The sequence below is a fragment of the Felis catus genome, chromosome C2, assembly GCF_018350175.1.
Source record: "Felis catus isolate Fca126 chromosome C2, F.catus_Fca126_mat1.0, whole genome shotgun sequence".
NCBI classification, from domain to species: domain Eukaryota; kingdom Metazoa; phylum Chordata; class Mammalia; order Carnivora; family Felidae; genus Felis; species Felis catus.
The window spans coordinates 117,350,997-117,372,514 of NC_058376.1; the positions used below are offsets into that span (position 1 = coordinate 117,350,997).

At 37.0% G+C, this 21,518-nt stretch overlaps 1 protein-coding gene across 2 annotated transcripts in view; it reads left to right on the top strand.

The window, feature by feature from the left end:
• Positions 1 to 7,697: 7,697 nt before the first annotated feature.
• PLSCR4 (phospholipid scramblase 4) overlaps positions 7,698 to 21,518 on the top strand; it is a 135,492-nt gene continuing 121,671 nt past the window's right edge. Inside the window, exon 1 of one of the 2 annotated variants that reach the window (XM_045037473.1) lies at positions 7,698 to 7,809. The gene's annotated coding sequence lies outside the window, so the exon portion shown is untranslated. The remainder of the gene's footprint in view (positions 7,810 to 21,518) is intronic. The other variant, XM_045037471.1, reaches the window with a different exon arrangement.

The window sequence follows — 21,518 nt, forward strand, 5'->3', positions numbered from 1 at the left end:
GAAATGCAGATATTTTCACTAATTAACCAACACAAATACCCTTTGAATTGTAAATATAAAAAAGGGACATTCATATTTATTTCTTTTTTTCAGAGAGAATCAGAGTATTTTATTTTAGCTCAGTTGTATCTGTCTCTTGGCTTATCGACACTGTTTAATAATGACCAAATCTGTATATTATATCAATGTGATTGATATTATATCAATGTGATTAAGTTGTACAGAAGTTAAACTGTAGTTCCAAAATTTAGAAAGAAAAGCTTTTGCCTGTTACTTAATTCCTTCTCTTCAACTTAGAAAATCGCTCATTGCCAGCATATGTGTATATATTTTATATCAATACTTTTGCTAACATCTGTTCAAAGGAGTGGCTTAATTTAGATGTAAATAACAAATTATGATGTATATATCTGTGTGGGCACAAGCATGTAGTACCCTTACATTTATATTAAATGAGTTTCCTTTTGGAATAATGACATTGACTACAGTAATTGAATTATGTGATATCTCTTAAAATTTGGATAGAACCTTATCTATTAAATTACAGAAAATAACTTAAAGCTAAAAGTAAAATTAATTTTCAGTCATTTCATAGCTTTCAAAATTTAACAGTTTTTAATAATTAGAGATATACATTACTAGACAAATCATTTTTTAAAAGACTCTCAATAACCCCCCCCCCCCCACTTTATTTAATTCAATGATATAGACAAGAGGCTACAGCTAAATTCTTACTGCTTTCTGGGGTGGGGACAATATTTTGTTGCAATCATGGTAATTTGTCTTCTTTAATCTACTATGTGTTGGCAGTTCTTGCAAAATACTACAGTCATTAATGGTGCTTCTCAAAAATTCTGCATGTACACATTTTACATAAGTCATAATTTTCATTGTTTGTTTATTCCAGTATTTTATTTGCACAGATTCATTGTGCCAAATTTCTAGCCTCACCCAAAAGTATCTCTCAAGCTTTAAAAACTCCACTACTGTTAATTTTTTTAACATTTTTTTTTAATTTGAAAAAATACAAATCAGTTTATTAAGTCCCTGGGGTATTTTTTTGTTTGTTTGTTTATAATTTTATGTTTTTAAATTTACATCCAAATTAGTTAGCATATAGTGCAACAATGATTTCAGGAGTAGATTCCTTATTTGCAAATGGCAAGATTTCATTCTTTTTGATTGCCGAGTAATACTCCATTGTATATATATATATATATATATATATATATATATATACCACTTCTGAATCCATTCATCCATCAATGGACATTTGGGCTCTTTCCATACTTTGGCTATTGTTGATACTACTGCTATAAACATTGGGGTGCATATGTCCCTTCGAAACAGTACACCTGTATCCCTTGGATAAGTACCTAGTAGTGCAATTGTTGGGTCGTAGGGTAGTTTTATTTTTAATTTTTTGAGGAACCTCCATACTGTTTTCCAGACTGGCTGCACCAGCTTGCATTCCCATCGGATGGATCATATATTAAGCCACAAAACAAGTCTCGGTAAGTTTAAGAAGACTGCAGTCAATCAAATATCATTTCCAACCACAATGGTATAAATTTACAAATCAATTACAAGCAGAAAACTGAAAAAATTATCAATATGTGGAGATCAAACAAGCTACTGAAAACCAATGGGTCAAAAAAGAAATTAAAAAATATCATGAGACAAATGGAACATACCAAAGTGTATGGGATGCAGCAAACCAGTACAAGGAGCAAAGTGTATAGCAAGAAAAGCCTATCTCAAGAAACAAGAAAAATCTCACACAACCTAAGTTTATGCCTGAAGGAACCAGAGTAAGAATAAAAAACAAAGTCCCAAGTGAGTAGAAGGAAGGAAATAACAAAGATTAGAGCAGAAATAAATGAAATACTTTAGGAAGACAATAGACAAGATCAATGAGACTAAGACTGGTTATTTGAAAAGACAGACAAAATTGGTAAAACTTTAGCCAGACTTATGAAGAAAAAAGGAGAAAGGACCCAAGGAAATAAAATCAGAAATGAAAACTGAGAAGCTAGAACTGATGCCATAGAAATACAAAGAATCATAACAGACAGCTATGAACAATTATATGCCAACTAATTAGACAATCCGGAAGAAATGGTTAAATTCCTAGGAACATCCAACTTACCAACACTGAATCATAAAGAAATAGAAGATCTAAACAAACCAATAAAGAATAAAGAGGTTGAATCAGTAATGAAACCCTTCCAATACAGAAAAGCCTAGGACCAAACAGTTTTCCTGGTAAATTGAACCAAACATTTAAGAAAAACTAATGCCTATCTTTTTCAACTTTTGCAAAAAATTGAAGATAGAGGAACACTCCCAAACTCATTTTCTGAGGTCAGCATTAACTCGATACCCAAACCAATTAAGGGCAGTACAAGAAAAGAAAAAAGAAAGAAAGAAAATTACAGGCTGGTATCCTTGAGGAACACAGATATAGAACTCTTCAAGAAAATACTAGCAAACCAAATTCAATAATACATTTAATGTATTATACATCATGATCAAGTGGGATTTATTCCAGGGATGCTTGGATGGTTCAACATCTGCAAATCAATCAGTGTAACACATTGCATTAACAAAATGAAGGATAAAAATCATATGATCATCTCAATGGATATACAAAAAGCATTGGACGAAATTTGACATCCATTTATGATCTCAAAGTGAGTATGTATGGAACATACCCCAACATAATAAAGGCCATATATGACAAGCCCACAGCTAACATCATACTTCTTGGCAAAAACCTAAAAGCTTTCCCCTTAAGATCAGGAACAAAACGAGGATGCCCACTCTCGTCACTTTTATTTAACAGAGTAGTGGAAGTCCTTGACAGAGCAATTATACAAGAACAAAAATAAATGTCATCCATATTAGAAAGAAGAAGCAAACTATCACTATTTGTGGATGAATGATCATATATACAGGGAACCCTAAAAACTCCACCAAAAAAACCCCCGAGCTAAAAAAACAAATTCAGAAAAATTGCAGGGTATAAAATCAATAAACAAAAATCTATCGCATTTTTTTTAAATTTTTAACATTTATTTATTATTGAGAGACAGAGCATGAGCATGGGAGGGGAAGAGAGAGAGACACACACACAGAATCCGCAGCAGGGTCCAGGCTCCAGCCGTCACCACAGAGAGCCCGACGTGGGGCTCGAATTCGCAAACTGCGAGATCACGACGTGAGCTGAAGTCGGACGCTCAACCAACTGAGCAACGCAGGCACCCCAAAATCTATTGCATTTTTATACACTAACAACAAACTATCAGAAAGAGAAATTAAGGAAACAATCCCATTTATAGTTGCATCAAAAAGAATAGAATATCTTGTTATAAATCTAACCAAGAAGGTGAAAGATCTATAATCTGAAAACTATAAGATATTGATGAAAGAAACTGAAGACTCAAATCAATGAAAACATATACAGTACTCATGGATTGCAAGAATTAATACTGCTAAAATGTCCATACAACTATAAGCAGTATACAGGTTCAGTGCAATCCCTATCAAAATTCCAGTGTCATTTTTCATAGAAATAGAACAAACAATATTTGTTTGGAACCAAAAAAAAAAATTCCAAACAGCCAAAGCAATTTTGAGAAAGAAGACCACAGCTGGAGGCATCACATTTGCTGATGTAAATTATATTACAAAGCTATCTGTATTGACACAGACAAATACACCAGAAGAGAAAGTCCAGAAATCAACCCAAGTATAAATGGTCAATTAATTTAAAACAAAGAGGCAAGAATATACAATGGGAGAAGAGACAGTCTCTTCAAAAAATGATGTACAGAAAGCTGGGCATCCACATGCAAAAGAATGAAACTGGATCACTATCTTACACCATACACAAAAATTAACCTAAAATGGATTAAAGGATATAAAACCAGAAACCATGAAACTCCTGGAAGAAAATATCTCTTGACATCTCTCTTGGTGATTTATATATTTTGGCTCTGACATCAAAGGCAATGACAACAAAAGCAAAATAAACAAATGGGACTACATCAAACTCAAAAGCTTCTGCACAGCAAAGGAAACCATTGACAAATTTAAAAGGCAACTTACTAAACCGGAGAAGATATTTACAAATCATATAACTGTTAAGGTATTAATATCCAAAATATATAAAGAGCTTATACAACTCAGTAATAACAAAAACTCCAGTTAAAAAAAAATGGGCAGAGGATGTAAATAGACATTTTCCCACCAAAGAGGTACATGAAAAGATGCTCATCACTAATCATCATGAAAATAGCAAATCAACACCACAATGTAATATCACCTCACACCTGTCCGAATGGTGGTTATCAAAAAACAAAAAATGACAAATGTTGACAAGGATATAGAGAAAAGGGAACCCTTGCGCACTGCTGGTGGGAATGTAAATTGGTGCAGCCACTATGAAAAATAGTAACGAGGTTCCTCAAAAAATTAAAAATAGAACTACCATACAACCCAGCGATTCCACTTCTGGGCATCAATCTGAAGAAAGTGAAAACACTAATTTGAAAAGATATATGCACCCCATGTTCATTGCAGCATTACTTACAACCTAAGCATCCACTGATAGATGAACGGATAAAGATGTGGTCTATGTACACAATGGATTATTCAGTCACATAAAAAATGAATTTTTGCCATTTGTGACAACACGGATAGACCTTATGGGTATTATGCTAAATGAAATAGGTCAGAGAAAGACAAATACCACATGATTTCACTTATATGTGGAGTCTAAAGGAAGAAAACAAATGAACAAACAAAGCAAAGCAAAACATAGATACAAAAAAAAAAATAGGCTGGTGTTTGCCAGAGGGGAAGGGGTTGAGGGGTAGGCCAAATGGTGGGAAGTGATCAAGAGGTATAAACTTCTAGTTATAAAATAAATGAGTCCTGCAGGTGTAATGTAAAGCATGGCAACTACAGTCAATCAAACTGTATTACAAATTTGGGGGAGAAGATGACCAAATAGAAATACCAGAACTAAAAAATATAACATCTGAAATGGAAAAACCATGGGACAGGCTTAATAGTAGATTGATTTAAAGGTCAATAACTTGAAGACAGAACCATAGAAATTATCCAATTCTAACAAAAGAATAAAAGAATGAAAACATAAGCAAACCTCAGTGATCTGTTGGGCAATACCGAGAGTTCTAGCATACATACAGTTGGATTCCTTAGAAAGAAGGGAAAAAATGGAGAAGAAATTTAAAAGAAAAACGGTTGAAATATAAACAAATCCATGAATCTCAGAGAACCCCAGGCTAGAAAAATACAAAGGAAACCAAATAATATAGACTAACTGCACAAAACCAAACAGAAAAAGATATCTTAAGGCAGTGATATCCTACTGCCATCAGATAAAAATGGAGATAAAACGTATGATGTCTTTAACGTGGTAGGAATTAAAACAAAATATTGCCAATCTACAGTTCTATATTCAGTAAAGATGACCTTTAAAAATGAAGGCAAGGGGCACCTGGGTGGCTCCGTCGGTTAAGCTCTGATTTTTGGCTTTGGCCCAAGGAATTGATCTCATGGCTCCTGGGATTGAGCCCTAGTTCCTGCTCTGTGCTGGCAGCAAGGAGCCTGCTCAGGATTCTCTTTCTGGCCCTTCCCTGCTCATACTCACCCTCTCTCTCAAAATAAATAAATAAACATGTAAAAAAAAAAAGAAAAGAAAAATGAAGGCAAAATAAATATATTTTCAGATTAATAAAAGCTGAATCTATTGCCAGCAGACCTGCACTTTAAGATCTCCAAAAGGAAATTCTTCATCCCAAAGGGAGATGACACTATATAAAACTCAAATGTCCAAGAAAGAATGAAGCACACATGGAATTGTGCACATAGGGGTAAATATATTTTATTATTTTTCTTTATTTTTAATTTTAATTTATATCCAAATTGGTTAGCATATAGTACAACGATTTCAGGAATAGATTCCTTAATGCCCCTTACCCATTTAGCCTATACCCCCTCCCACAACCCTGTTTGTTCTCTATTTTTTTTTTAATTTGAAAAATAATTTTATTTATTTTTGAGAGAGCGTGTGAGCAGGGAAGGAGCAGAGAGAGACACACACAGAATGCGAAGCAGGCTCCAGGCTGTCAGCACAGAATCCTATTGGGGGCTCGAACCCACGAACTATGAGATCATGACCTAAGCCAAAGTAGGATACCCAACCCACTAAGCCACCCAGGTGCCCCTGTTTGTTCTCCATATTTAAGAGTCTCCTATGTTTTGTCCCCCTCCCTGTTTTTATATTATTTTTGTTTCCTTTCACATAGGGGTAAATATAAAAGCTATCCTTTTTTCCCCTTCCCTTAATATCTGTAAAAGACTACTCACTCTGAAAGCCAAATTTTAACAATGTACATGGAGTTTATTATAAATAAAATATGTGAACAGTGACACAAAGGATTGAAGAAATGAAATGCACTGTTGCAAATCTCTATTTTTTTTTACTAAGTGATATTAACTTTAAGTGGATTGTGGCAACATAAAAGCAACCAGTTAAAAATAACAACAAATATGAAAAGATGTACCTAAAAAGCATCAAGTAAAATAAAATAGTTTTTAAAAAGTAATGCAGTTATCACCTGACTTATTCAAGTAGGAACATCATCGTATCATGTCCTTAAGACTTGACGTTGGCTTGCCAAAGCTTTGGTGCTTATTTTTTAGTTTTATACATTAAGATGCCATCTCTACATTTGAGAAATGTCCTGTGCTAACGGCATATACAACAGGATTTTAAAAATTTATTCCCACACGCATACTAACAAATAGCATACATACAAAGGAAAATTCCAGAACTCCACTCCCATATATGCCTTCCCCTTTCCAAACTTCTCCCGTAGTGGAGCACCGCCAAGTACGCCTCAGTGCCTAATCTAATTTACTTCTGTCCAGTTCTGATTTTTTGTATAATGTCAGGGGCCGTTAGACTCCTCTAGCTCCAATCGGTGGATTGTGCTCCTCCCCAACGACCACCACAGACCTGAAACCCAGGAGTTAGAAAAAAGCATTTGTGCTGAACGGTGGTAATTAACCAACGGCATTCCCCAATCCCCCCTCCACCCCAGTGTCAGGAAACACTGGCAACCCTACCTCTTCCTTTTTCACCCACGGAGTCCCTCCCTTCCTGCCTCTCAAATCAAGTTGGCCTCCTCCAACCCTTTGGGGGAAGAAAACAAAATGCCTGGGCCCGCGCCAAGGGTCTGGTGGTGGGAACAGAGGCAAATTAACAGGGCTCGGGCGAAGTGGGTGTTGGTTTTTTTTTGTTTTTTTTTTTCTTTTTCCTTTCCGTGTTCTGTAATGTCGGTCAGCAAAACTCTTCCTCACAGGCTGTGGAACCTGGGTCTCTGATTAGATGCAACCGTCGACTTGCCCTTACCTTTCTCTTCCCCTCACACTAGAGCTGCGACAACCTTTCTCCCCGGGTCCCCCTCCCGCTCCTTTCTCATTCGGAAGCCCACGCCTCACGAGACCACCGACCCGAGGCGCCAGAGCGCGGAGCGCGGGGGGCGGGGTCGAAGGCCCGCGCGGCCGCGCGCCCCGGGGGAGGGTCCGGGCGAGGCGGGGCCACGCCCCCGAGCCCCGCACCGCCCCCTCCCCTCCAGGCTTTAGTTTGTTTTTAATTTGGAAAGCCCTCCTCTTCCTGCCCCCTTCCTCCGCTCCTCCTCTTTCCTCGGCTCCGCTAGGAAAGTTAGACCCCGGCCCGGCGTTGCGGATGCCGAGCGGACGGCGGGCCCGGCGGTGAGTGGGCCTGCAGGGCGGGCGAAGAGCGGGGTCCCGGCGGTGGGCGCCGAGTTGCGTGGCGAGGGAGGCGGGGGCCTGTGGGCGTCCTGGGCTGGCCTTCGGCGGCCAGCTGCGCGCGCGCTGCTCCCGCAGGTGGCGCGGGATTGCGAAGCGCGTCTTCCCCGAGAGGAGGCGGGACCGGCGGGGAGGTGTGCGCCCTGGGAGAACCGGTTGCGCTTCCCAGTGCTTTCGGCCCGGCTTTCTTGCGCCCCCAGTCGGAAGAAGTCGCGTGGCCAGGCTACTCTCGCCACCCCTGCGTCTCTGTCCCCTGGCAGGTTTCCACCTGACCGACTCCTCTTGCATGCCGTAATGAAAACTTAGCTCGATAGTTCTCATTCTTCAGGATGAGGGAACACGTGATAAGAACAAAAATACCTAAAATGTGACTGCATAAAATAAAAAAATGCATGGCAGATTCCAATAATAAAGGCCAATGAGACATTTCAAAAATATTTCAACGTATAGTAAAGTTCTCATAATCTTTCTATAAAGAACTCAAATCGAAAACAAGAAAAACTAAGATAAAAATGGACAAATGGCAGCTTGTAAAAAAGGAGATACAGATGACTTTCAAACAACAAAAATTAGTCAACCTCATTATTGTAAGAAACCGATCCAGCTATTCTGCTCCCAGGTATATGCCCAAAATTTCCATTAAATTATTAAATTTCCATTAAGTAGCCAGTTAATTGCAGTCATTAAGAACAAGGTTTGTATGAATTGAAATGTGATCAATATGAAGACTTTAGTAAGTTTAAAAACAAATAAACACACAAGACTGTCATGTGTATTATAAGGTACTATAAATATTTGTGTCCCTTCAGAATTGGTATATTGAGTCCTAATACCCAGTGTGATAGTGTAGAACCTTTGGGAAATGCTGAGTTTACAAGGATGCCACCCTCATGAATGGCCTCTTATAAAAATATGAGGCAAGGAAAGATCTCTCTCCCTTCCACTTTGTGAGGTTACAGTAAGTCTGCATCTGGGAAGAGGGACTTCACCAAATCAGGCTGGCCCCCTGATCTTGGACTTCCAGCCTCCAGAACTGTGGGAAAAAAAAAACAAAAAACATTTGTGGTTTATAAGCCTCCCAGTTTATGGTATTTTTGTTATAGCAGCACAGATGGACTAAGACGCAAGGTGTACATATTAGTTTGGTTCTTAGAATATCTCCCAAAAGACAAAGTATTTGGTATCTCTAAAGAGTAGCTTTAAAGATAAGAAATGGGGATTGGGGCAGAATGAATTTGTATTTTTCATGATGTAAGTACTCCATGACTGCTTGAATTTTATGTTGTGTTTGTCTACAGATGACACCTATTCCAAAGAGTCTATTTTTAAATATTTATTTAAATTTATTTATTTAAATTCAAGTTAGTTAACATACTGGTTTCAGGAGTAGAGCCCAGTGATTCATCATTTGCATATAACACCCAGTGCTCATGCCAACAAGTGCCCTCCTTCATGCCCATCACCCCCCACCCACCTCCCCTCCAGCAACCCTCAATTTTCTCTCTGTCTTTAAGAGTCTCTTATGGTTTGCCTCCGTTTTTATTTTTCCTTCCCTTCCCCTAAATTCATCTTTTGAGTTTCTCAAATGAGTTTCCACATATGAGTGAAATCATTTCTCTTTCTCAGACTTATTTTTCTTAACATAATACACTCTAGTTCCATCCACATTGTTGCAGATGGCAAGATTTCATTCTTTTGATCGCCAAGTAATATTCCATTGTGTATGTGTGTGTATGTATATAGATAATACACACACATGCACACACACACATATCTTTATCCATTCATTAGTTGATGGACTTTTGGGCTCTTTCTACAATTTGGCCAGAAGGAATCCTTATTTTTCATGATATGAGTACTCCATGACCGCTTGACTTTTTTGTTATTGTTTGTCTGCAGATAACACCTATTCAAAACGAGTCCATTTTTATAAATGTAAGATTTCTTGTCAAAGTGATTCAATCTCATAGGCCGCATGATCTCCTGCTTTGTTATAATTTTCGATACTAGAAGACTAGATGGGTAATAATACAATAAGACATTATCTGTTAATCCAGATATAATTAACATGGTAAGTCTATTATACATCTTATATAAACCTCATGAGAACACTGTTCTTCCAATATTTTTATACTTCGTAATGGCAAAAACTATTCCTTGAAAGCTAAGATTGAGAGAGACCTAATAGTCTCTAAAGCATTTAAACTAATTTAATATACTTAATAAAATTTATCCAGGAACTGTAGTTATAGGCTTGCTTCCATTCAGTCTCATGCTTTTATTTTAAAATAAAGCCACAAGCTGACCTTTACAATCCTTAACATTCACCAAAAAGAAAAGAAGGAAATATTCTATCATATACCGTTTGTTTGGGCAGTCATAGCATGAATAAAATAAGGAATATATTCATGTAGACTACAAAAATGGTAATACAAAATTGATTAGATTTTGCCAAATGTCATTTAGTCATAGTGAAAAAGCATTCACTTCTCAAGTTTTTTTTTAATGATCGATTCCATGATAATACATAATTAAATGAATACATTACATTTACAGTTCTAATAATAAAAGATACTGTGAAATTACGGATATCTGTATATTTATGTTATCTCATAGTAATAGATGTTTATTTATCTTATTAGTGCAAAGCCTGTGTAGTGACTTTTAGGTTAGTTTTTCTATTCCTAGCATATGTGACAGGAAACTAGTAAGGTGCCAACACCAACGTGCTGAATAGGAGTAACTGAATTCTTCATAGTCGTTGGATTTCACTTCTTATTGAGCCCACACAGCTATCTAGATCTTTCTCTTTTTTAATTTTTTTTTTAACATTTATTTATTTTTTGAGAGAGTATGAGCGGTAGGAGGGGCAGAGAGAGAGGGAGTCACAGATTTGGAAGCAAGCTCCAGGCTCTGAGCTGTCAGCACAGAGCCCGATGCAGGGCTCCAACTCAGGAACGTGAGATCATGACCTGAGCCAAAGTTGGATGCTTAACCAAATGAACCACCCAGGCGCCCCCCCCTTTTTTTTAATTTTTGATTTTTAATTTTTGTTTTTTTAACAACAGTTATCTAGATCTTAAGTAACCAAGAAACTGATGAAACTCATCAACACAGTATACTGCAAGAGCCAAGATTAAAAACCTATTAAGAGAATTGAACTTGAAAGAGTGTGCATAAACTATGCCTCTGGTGAACTCAGAAGGTCTTTTTACTTACAGATTCACTACAAGAGACTAGTTTGTCAGTTCTGGGGTTTTCAATAGATTAACTTTTATTTAATTTTTCAAGGTCATCACAACAAATACATGTTACTTTTATATTTTTAATTTAGTGGTATTGGGCGTTCTAAATGTAAATAGGAGTTTTTGCTGCTACTATAGATGACTTCAAATTACAGTGATTCTTGCCTTTTTTTCTTTGCTATAAAATATACATATAAAATTTGTTGTAAAATACATATACATATATAAAATGGACCATTTTAACCATTTTTAAGTGTATGGTGCAGTGGCAGTTCTATTTTTATTATTTTTTCCACTTATTCAGATTATTACAATCTATTATACATTGCTTACATTTTATTTCCTCTAGGTTTTTCAGACTTTTTAAAAACAAAATTATCCACATTATAATTACTCATATTATAAACATTTTATGATTTTTGCAAAAGGAACAGACCTTTTATAGTTGGCAATAAGATTGTATCAGGGGGTTTCACTATAATTTATTTACTTTACCATTATGAAATATGTGCATTATTTTTCTTGAGTTTCAACATGATGAAAAATATGCAGTGTTTACACTGTCCAGAACAAATTCAAGTATAACTGTTTAAAAATATATTTGGGGTGCCTGGGTGGCTCAGTCAGTTAAGCATCCGACTTTGGCTTAGGTCATGATCTCATGGTTTGTGAGTTCAAGCCCTGCGTCAGGCTCTGTGGTGACAGCTCGGAGCCTGGAGCCTGCTTCGGATTCTCTGTCTCCGTCTCTCTCTGCCCCTGCCCCACTTGTGCTGTCTCTCTCTATCAAAAATAAATAAAATAATAAAAAAATATATATTTAGCCATTTTCTTTTTCTGAAGCATTTTGGATAATATTTAAATGCTTGAGAAGGTAGGAAGATGACTAAACGTTTTGGAGATATTTTCATTAAATTGACAAAAAGTTTGGGAGATAAGCCAATTGTTTGTAGGAACAGTATATATCCTATTAATCACCCATTTTTAAAATATTTACTATTTTAGATACTCCAGAATAGTATTTTAACTGGTTTAATAAATGATTAATGTTACAATATAAGAATATATATTTACTTAAAAAAACTTCAGCAACTTGACCTAATACAAAAATAACAACAAAATGCCTCTTTTAAAGTTTGCTATAGAAGGTTTCAATTTGTATTTCAATTTTATTCTCAATTATTTTTGTATTATTTTAATATCAAAGGTTTATATAGTTGCAAGTTTTTCAGAAAGTACCCAAGAGAAAAGAAATAATCTGTAAATTTGATCATGTCTTAGGTTCTTGGGATCATTCCCCTAGGTCATAATTACTTAACCTTTAGTAATTCTATAATTTTGTAATTGAATAAGTACATGCATACAATAAAAAAGACACTAATTCCTTTTTTATTTTTATTTTTTTTTCAACGTTTATTTATTTTTGGGACAGAGAGAGACAGAGCATGAACGGGGGAGGGGCAGAGAGAGAGGGAGACACAGAATCGGAAACAGGCTCCAGGCTCTGAGCCATCAGCCCAGAGCCTGACGCGGGGCTTGAACTCACGGACCGCGAGATCGTGACCTGGCTGAAGTCGGACGCTTAACCGACTGCGCCACCCAGGCGCCCCTTCTAATTCCTTTTTTAAAAAGCAGAAGGTTTTTGTTTTTTTTTGTTTTTTTTTTTTTTATCTTGGATTGGATTTTGGTAGCAGAGACAGACCACTGTCCCAGGAATGAATAGTAATAGGTATGTTTGAACAAATGATGACTTGAGAGATGACAGAAGTGAAATCTGGGGTGCCCGCCATGGTTCATGACACAGTTTGTCATACCTGTGCACAGTCCTTCATTAAGACCCATCTATGTAGCGTTTTTTTGCAGCAAATTTCATCATCTTGAGATTGGATGCCAATACGACCTAATAGATGATCATTGCCCATAGCTAAATTTTATCCCAGCTAGCTATTCAGTCTTGAATTCGATAAATTTACAGCGGTGTAATCACATCTTTAAGAAGAAAAGGAAAGCTTCTGTTTATATTTTAAGGGTTCTCTAAATGTACATGAGAAATGTAAATCAGTCAGGTTGCAGGTAGAGAATAGAGTGTTATCAGTAAATATTTCAGTGGTACCAGGAAGTTATGCTTATTTGTAGACAATCCCAAGTTGTATTTGGGAGTAAACCCAGTATAATATGAGGTCAGTTTCAGGGATACTGCTGCATGATCGCCTTTGAGTTGAGCAGATCCTTGAAAAATAAACAGTCCCAGAGAGTTCACCATAGTTAAGACCTATTATTTTTATTAATTTAAAAACATTTTCTAATTTCCCATGGATTATTGAGAAATATTTCATTTCTAAGTTTTGGAGGTTTTTCTCTTATCCATGAGTTAGTGGTCCCTAGTTTAATTCCATTATGGTCAGAGAACAAACTTTATGTAATATAACATATATATTTAGTAATTAATATTCAAAAATTAAAACCCCATAAACTGATATTTCTGATCATTGGGGTCTTCAATTATCGGTATATAAATGCCGCATCTTTATACATCTAACCACTCCTTATAAACATACTTTAAACTTCTGAAAAAAAAATTTCAATCTTTCTCTTTAAAAAATTCTAATTTCTTTGTTCTTGTCATTGAAGTTAGTTTTAACTTTACATTTAACAAGAGTTATCTGTTCAGGAATTTTGAAATATGGCTATTTAACCTATCTTTTCCAGCCTTGTGGTTTGATATTGTAAATAATTTAACATAATAATCCTAGAAGAAAACAAAGGTAGTAAGCTTTTTGACATTAGTCTTAGTGATACTTTTGCATCTGTCTCATCAAACAAGTACAGCAAAAGCTAAAATAAGCAAGTGGGACTAAATCAAACTGAAAAACTTTTGCATAGTTGCAGAAACCATCATCAAAATGAAAAGGCAAACTACTGAATGAGAGAAGATATTTATAATGATACATCTGATAAGGGATGAATGTCCAAAACATATAAAGAGCTCCTATAACTCAATATGAAAAAAAAAAGTTCGGCTAAAAATGGGCAGAGAATATGAACAGTCATTTTTCTGAAGAAGACATACAGACTTCCAACCGGCCCACGAAAAGATGTACCGCCTCATTAACCATCATGAAAATGCAAATCAAAACCATAATGAGATATCACACTGTCAGAATGGCTGTTACCAAAAGACAAGAAATAACAAGTGTTGGTGAGGATGTGACAAAAAGGGAACCCTTGTGCACTGTTGGAAATATAAATTATTTCAGTCACTATTAAAATAGTATGGAGTTCTCAAAAAATTAAAAAATTACCATACAATCCAGCAGTCCGACTTCTAGGTAGGAGAATGGACTACATAGGTGAAGAGGATTAAGAAATACAGTTTTCCAGTTATAAAAAATAAATAAATATGATGGGGCTATAATGTACAACAAAGGGAACATAGTCAATGTTACAACTTTGTATGGTGACAAATGGGAACTAGACTTAATGTGACCTTTTAGCAATGTATGTAAATATTGAATAATTGTGCTGTACCCCTGAAACCAATACAATATTATATGCCAAATATTCTTCAAGAAAAAAGAAATTAACCAAATACCATCACTTCAAAATAGCTCAAAGACCAGGCCTACCTGATTATGAAATGAACTTCAAATTCAAAGAAACGTATGTTTGAACGGGTCATTTCCACTTTTGATTCTACCAAATCTGTCACCAGAACTGCTAGGTTTTGTAGAGACACTAAAAAGTGGCTCATTAAGATATATTTACTTTTCTAGTCAGTTTTCCCTCCCCGCCCTACCTCCGAGGCAAGTACCAAAGGGATCTGGTGTGGCTGTAAGGCAAGCACCTGCAGCCGTTGAGGCACGTGCGGAGCTGTGGCTTTGAGGGAGCTAGGTTGCCTGTGCTTGGGTCCTGGAGAGATGCCTTTGAGCTTCTCTGTGCTACTGTTTCCCTCTCTGTTATGCTACCTGTTCTCTAGAACTTTTTACAAAATGAAATGGATTGATATTTCTAAACTGTCTTCGAAGGTGCGGGGGAAGTGACAGTTTAAAGATAGAGATGGTCAATAATGATGGGATCAAATTCTGATTCAATAGATTGGCCATAAAAATAATAATCAGTTTTGGATATCTCAGGTATCTTAGCCTTCCCCATACGCTGATGTAAGCATAAGAAGTTTCAGAAATGTTCAGAAAAGAAGGTAAGCAAAAGAATGCTTATTAAGTTTAGGGAATTCACCACAAGAATCTAGTTACACCCTCAATGTGTAAGCTTGGGAAGGAGCAGAGTCCATATTTCTGGGTCTCCCTGCCAAATCTGATTTGAATCATTCCTTATTAACAATTTCACTGTGCCTGTACTGGAAAATATGTGTTAATTTTGGTTTATTCACTTATAGAATGCTAGCAACTCAACTATGTTGATGTTCAATACAGAATCCACAGGCAAGCTAAATGGAGATACGTTGCATTTGTTATTTTATTTTATTATTATTATTATTATTATTATTATTATTATTTTGCATTTGTTATTTTAAACTTCCTGTTGGGGAGGCTGCTTGCCTAAGTACCCATTACATTTGTATTTGTCCTTATCTTGCTTCATTTGAAGAAATTAATAAATTATATAGTTTTGAACTAGCAATAGATGATTTGAAGTGTCTCTTACAAAAGGAGGAATCAGATCCTTTTGAATGTGAGGTTAAAACTGCATAACAATACTGTATCTGCTATTCTGCACTATGTCTTGCATTTTTTAAAAATCTATTAAGCCAGTATAAGTTAAATTTTGTTTTGAGCAGTGCATTACTAGTATTTTCAAGTACTAGAAGGAATTAATTCTATTTAATGGTATTATAAAACAATAGCCATAATTTTCATGTAGTAATTTGACAACGATTAAAGGAAATGAATATTCAGTGCCAAGATGTTCATTCATATGTGATATGGGCTTAAACAGAAGGACCCTTACTAGAAAGAAAATATCTGGGCATAATGTTCCCAAATTCACCTATAGACCCAAAATCTTAACATAAATTATTTTATACCAAGGCAATAGACAATAACCATATATACATAAAAACATTTATGTGAAAGGCTATTTTATAGTATTAATCATAATACCAAGAAAAATTAAAGCAATAACAAAATAGTTTGAGTTAAGGTAAAGCCATTAATAGATTGCTTTGTAGTTACTAAAGTTGTGGTTTGAGAAATATTTGTTACATCCAAAATATATTCATTAATGTATGACTATAATTATAGCCTAATTTTATTGTAAGATGTATTGTAACGCACTCTGCATGCATACACACAGAAATTCACATACACACAAATGGATTATGCCAACATTTTAGGGATGATTACTTTGGGAAGGTGAGAACAATGATGTAGCTCATTTCTTCTTTATGACTTTGTGCGTTTCTTGATTTTCTGTAGATACTTGTTACTTTGATAATAAAAACAATGTTTTATTGTATGTGTATGTTATTGTAATAATTTTCTAAAATTTCCAGCATGCTGGGGTGCCTGGGTAGCTCAGTCCGTTAAGCACCCGACTTTGGCTCAGGTAATGGTCTCACAGTTAGTGAGTTCAAGCCCCGCAACAGGCTCTGTGGTGACAGCTCGGAGCCTGGAGCCTGCTTTGGATTCTGTGTTTCCCTCACTCCCTGCCCCTCCCTCACTCACACTCTGTCTCTCTCAGTCTGTCTCTCTCAAAAATAAAAAAATAAATAAACATTAAAAAAAAATTGAAATTTTCAGCATGCTAATGCTGGAGGAGGTCATCGAGAGGATGTGACCACCAATTGACCTGTGAGCTGGACCTGGGCATTTGTGACTCATCCCCTCTCCTGTCCTTGGAATGTTTACTCTACGTGCTTTTGCCAGCTGCCTCAGGACACAGCGTTGAGATAGTAATGTGGTGTTGAGACCTCGTGGATGGTGTACATGACAACCCAGGTAAGTCCTCCATATGAACTTATAAGATTCTGGTGGTGGGCGTAAAGATCTACTCACAGCCTGCAGCCACCCAAGACCAGCCTTGTGTGTAAGGTCCCTTGTTTATTAAACTTGCTACCTGCCAATCTGGAGTGGTCTGCCTTTTTGTCCCCCCCCCCCCCCAGCTGCCTGTGGAGACTGGTTTCAGATTACATGCCAGAAGCTACCAAGGTTGTGAACTAATCTTTAATCTACCTGTAACAATTAAATTGGAACAGCCGTCTATGGATATAGGAAAATAAATAACGTATTAACCTTTTACTGCAAAGACTACTAAATGATTCATTTTTAAGCACAGCATACTTACTTAGGATTATTGGCACATTAACATATATGAACCTAGCCTATATCCCTACTGTGAAATATGAGTTATGAAATTTGAACACTTTAAAAGTATTGTTCCTATTTACTAAGAGCTTTATCAAGGCTCTCACATAAACAAGCATAATTGTATAAATAGTCTCATTTTATATCGTAAAGCCTACTATAGTAACATAGAGTAAAAATACTCTTTTTCATATTGCAGGGTTGCAAAAAAAGACCTCTATGTTAAAGATTTAATGGATATTATATTTTCCTAATTTTCAGGTGTTTTTAACACTTTGTATCACCTGCTCTTTTAAGTCTATTGCTGTTGCTATCTAAATCCATTCATCTGAATGATACGACATGATGAAGCTATACTCAACTAACAGCAAACCCTGCAGACACTTAAGATGCACTCTCTTTTGTCTTCCAGTTAGCTAGGAATAGAAAAGACCCCTTCCACAATGTCTCCATTTTATTTTAGTCCATTCCAGTATTAATGCTTCGTGTAAAACAATGCTCCTGAAACTTTACCTGCTAGAATTATAAACAGTGGAGGTGAGGAAGAAGCTAGTGGAGACAGCAGGAAGCCCAGCATAAAATCTTATGCATGGGTGCTCAATACTTGTTAAAAGGCTAACAGCTTTTTTATAGGCTATTCTTGAATATAGATATTTATTCTTGGTCTTTTCATTAGTTTATATATATTATCTATTGAAATAATAGTAATAATGAAACTTTATTGAGGGCTTGCCTGTGCCAGGCACCGTTTTAAATGCTTTCTACACAGGGTAGTTTTCATCTTTACAACAAGAGTTCTGTACGTGGATCTAACTATGATCACACCATGTTATATAGGATAACCCCACAACAAGGAGATTGCCTGATTCACCCCCCATTAAGGACATCTCTGGAACTTGAACCCACACTCTGGACCACTGTCCACGCCATCTGAAGTGTGCCAGCAGTGGCTGTTAATCCCATGTATCCGTGTTAATCCCATAGAGGAAGATGGAGTGTAGTAGCTGCAGAAGATTTACAGAAACCATTTTCCCTGCTCCTGGTAAGTAAGAATCAGAAGGAATTGTCCAGACGGTGACCCCCTGGCTTTCTTTTCTCCCCACTCACAGTTGAAGGCACTGGAGACAGGCAGGACCCAGGGTTTCAGATTGCATGTGCAGGTTCCCACGTCTCATGCCTCAAGAATTGCAAGATGACGTATCCAGCAGCTCCTTTGCCTAGTGGATAGGACACATTCCAATATATACACGGCTGCAAAGGGCTGACCATTCTGGTTTTGTGATTGAGGTTTTAGATGTCCATGGTGTGGGCTTGAGAGTTTGTATTTTCATTGAGCTTTGTTAGCCCATCACTGTTGACAAAGTTGGAATTGAAAAGCAAGATACTGAGCAGCTGCAGTGTTGGATGCAGCAAGGGGTCCATGTTGATGCTCTCATAGAAGGGATGCCTTCTGTGCCATCAGAGCTGCCTTGCAAAAGCAGCAAACCATAACTTCACCAACCTCATCTTGTCCCGCCTCATGTTTCCTTCCTTCTTCCCTCCTGCTGTCACCACTAACTTCCTCCTCACCTCTGCTGTTTATAATTCTAGCAGGTAAATTTTCAGGAGCATTGTTTTACACTAAACATAATACTGGAATGGGCTAAAATAAAATGGAGACATTGTAGAAGTGGTCTTTTCTATTACTAACCCAGCTTGTATCCTTATGGTTGTTGCTTTAAATTCTGATTCAGGCATATTACTTATGTCTGTTTCAATTAGATTCCCAGCTGTGACCTCTTCTTGGTTTTTCTTTTGGCATCAATACCTCCTTCTTGGCATTTTCTCTAGCTCTCTTTTTCTATGTAGTAGGAAAGCCTTTTATATTTCCTGCTACTGAGAGTAATGGCTTTATGAAGCAGAGGTCATACACTGTCCAGGGCCTGGTGCCTTCAGGAAGTGTCTCCAGTGTATGCTATGTGCACTCTGCTGCTGTGTTTTGGCTACTCTTTCCCTTAGGTCACTCCTCTCTGGAATTTCCCCTTGCCTGCAGTGGGGAGTGTTTGGACCTTGGCCAGAGTGTGGCAGGTTTTAATTAGGTGTTCTCTGGTCCGCTTGCTCTTTCCACTAAAGCTGAAGCTTTGCAGCACTCTGTGGTCAGTGGACATGGAGCATGCAAGGGCTTGTATTGGTCTTCCGGGGGAGGGACCCATTGCTCTGTTTGTCAGACACATTTGCCCGAGAAAAGCAGCATGAGCAGAGCATAGGGGGCAGGGCTTGGTGTAGGTAGTTCAGACCACCATTGTTGACACTGTGCTGCTTACTGAAGTTAGTTTATGCTAAGGGGCGGCGAGGAAAATGGCTCCAGCCACCTCTCTAGTCCGCACAGAGGGGAGTGCACACCTGCTGCTGCCTGGGAAGCCTTCCCAGAAGAGCTAATAATCTCCCCTGTTTGTGTCCCAGGCGTTTCGTAGATCACTGCCTTCACCATGTCTGTCTGGGCCATCTGCCGGCCTGGTAGCACAGTGCACCTGTGTTCTATCCCAGGCAGGCCGACTGAGTTTTAAAATTCCAAACTAGAGATTTGGCATGGCAGGGACCCTCGCTTGGTTCTTTGGGGGAGGGTCTCATTACTCTGGGACTGATACAGGTTTGTCCCAGAAGGGCAGTCCCACCAAAGCACAGGGGCATGGAGTTTGGAGTAAAGCACAGCAAAGAGCCAGTGTCCCGGCTAGATTGGTTTCTTGGGTATTCAGAATGATTTGATATTTATCTAGCTGTGCTTGAGGTCTGGGGCAAGTCTAGGGTCCTCCTACTACTCTGCCATCTTAGCTCCCCCCCCCCCCCCTTTTCAACCTATGGCACTTTTTGCTCTTGCCGAGAGATGGAGAAGTCTGAAAACAATCTGCTGAATGTTAAGGAACGATTATGTTGACAATATGTATGCTTATGTCAACTGGAAATTATTCTGCCTCATGTAACATGCTAACTAAATAGAGACGTGTTGTTATAATAACAGATAGTATGCAAATTCTGAGATTGTAAAAGAAAGAAATATTGTATAAGGAGGAATTGAGAACACTAGGTGGTGGGGAAAAATCGGCATCTCGAAGGAGAGGGAAGGTTAAACAAACCATGAGCATTTGCAGCATACGAGGCAGTGTGCAGGTATATTTTATTTTGTTTAAATTCATTGATACTATTTGATTTTTAGAACATCTTTATAGATTGGTTTAGTTTTTACTTGAATCGGGTTTAAATTCTAATTTCTGACTGATTTAATTGTTAAAATCTGACTGATTAAATTGTTAATTTATGAGAACTATTAAATTTCTTTATCAATTCTAGGCATGCTTGATTATAAGAACTACATACTGTCTCTTGTTAAAAATACAGATTTTTACCCAAGAGAGTACAGAATTCTGCATTTTTTCTCAATAATACTTATTTTTTTAAAAAATTCAAATCTGTACTTTTATCTAGATTCATTGGTCATTAAAATTATGGTAAGTTACTGGATATATGAATGGATGGATGGATAGATAGAAATAGGCCCCTTAAAATCTATTCTAATAAATTTCATTATGAATCCCTAGAAGTTAGAAATTCCTAAACTTAACCTCGAAGGTAACAACAAACCTTTAGTTAGAAAAACATTACTCTCAACATGTAGCTGTCAAATGGTTCTTGTTTAATGTGAAGTAAAGTCATACATCTGAAAACATGTATTTAAACATATATGTATCTTTTACAGAATAACAACCCATCTTCCCTGTCCTTAAGAATGTGAACAATTCTTTTAATGTACTGTTGGATTCGATTTGCTAATATCTTGCTAAGAATTTTTGCAATCTTATTCATCAGGGATATTGGTCTGTAATTCTCCTTTGTAATAGGGTCTTTGTCTAGTTTGTCTAGTTTTGGAATCAAAGTAATGCTGGCCTCATAGAAGGATTTGTAAGTTTTCCTTCCCTTTCTATTTTTTGGAACAGTTTTAGAAGAATTGGTATTAACTCTTCTATAAATGTCCAGTAGAATTCCCCTGGGAAGCCATCTGGCCCTGGACTGTTACTTGTTTGGAGATTTTTGATTACTGATTCAATTTCTT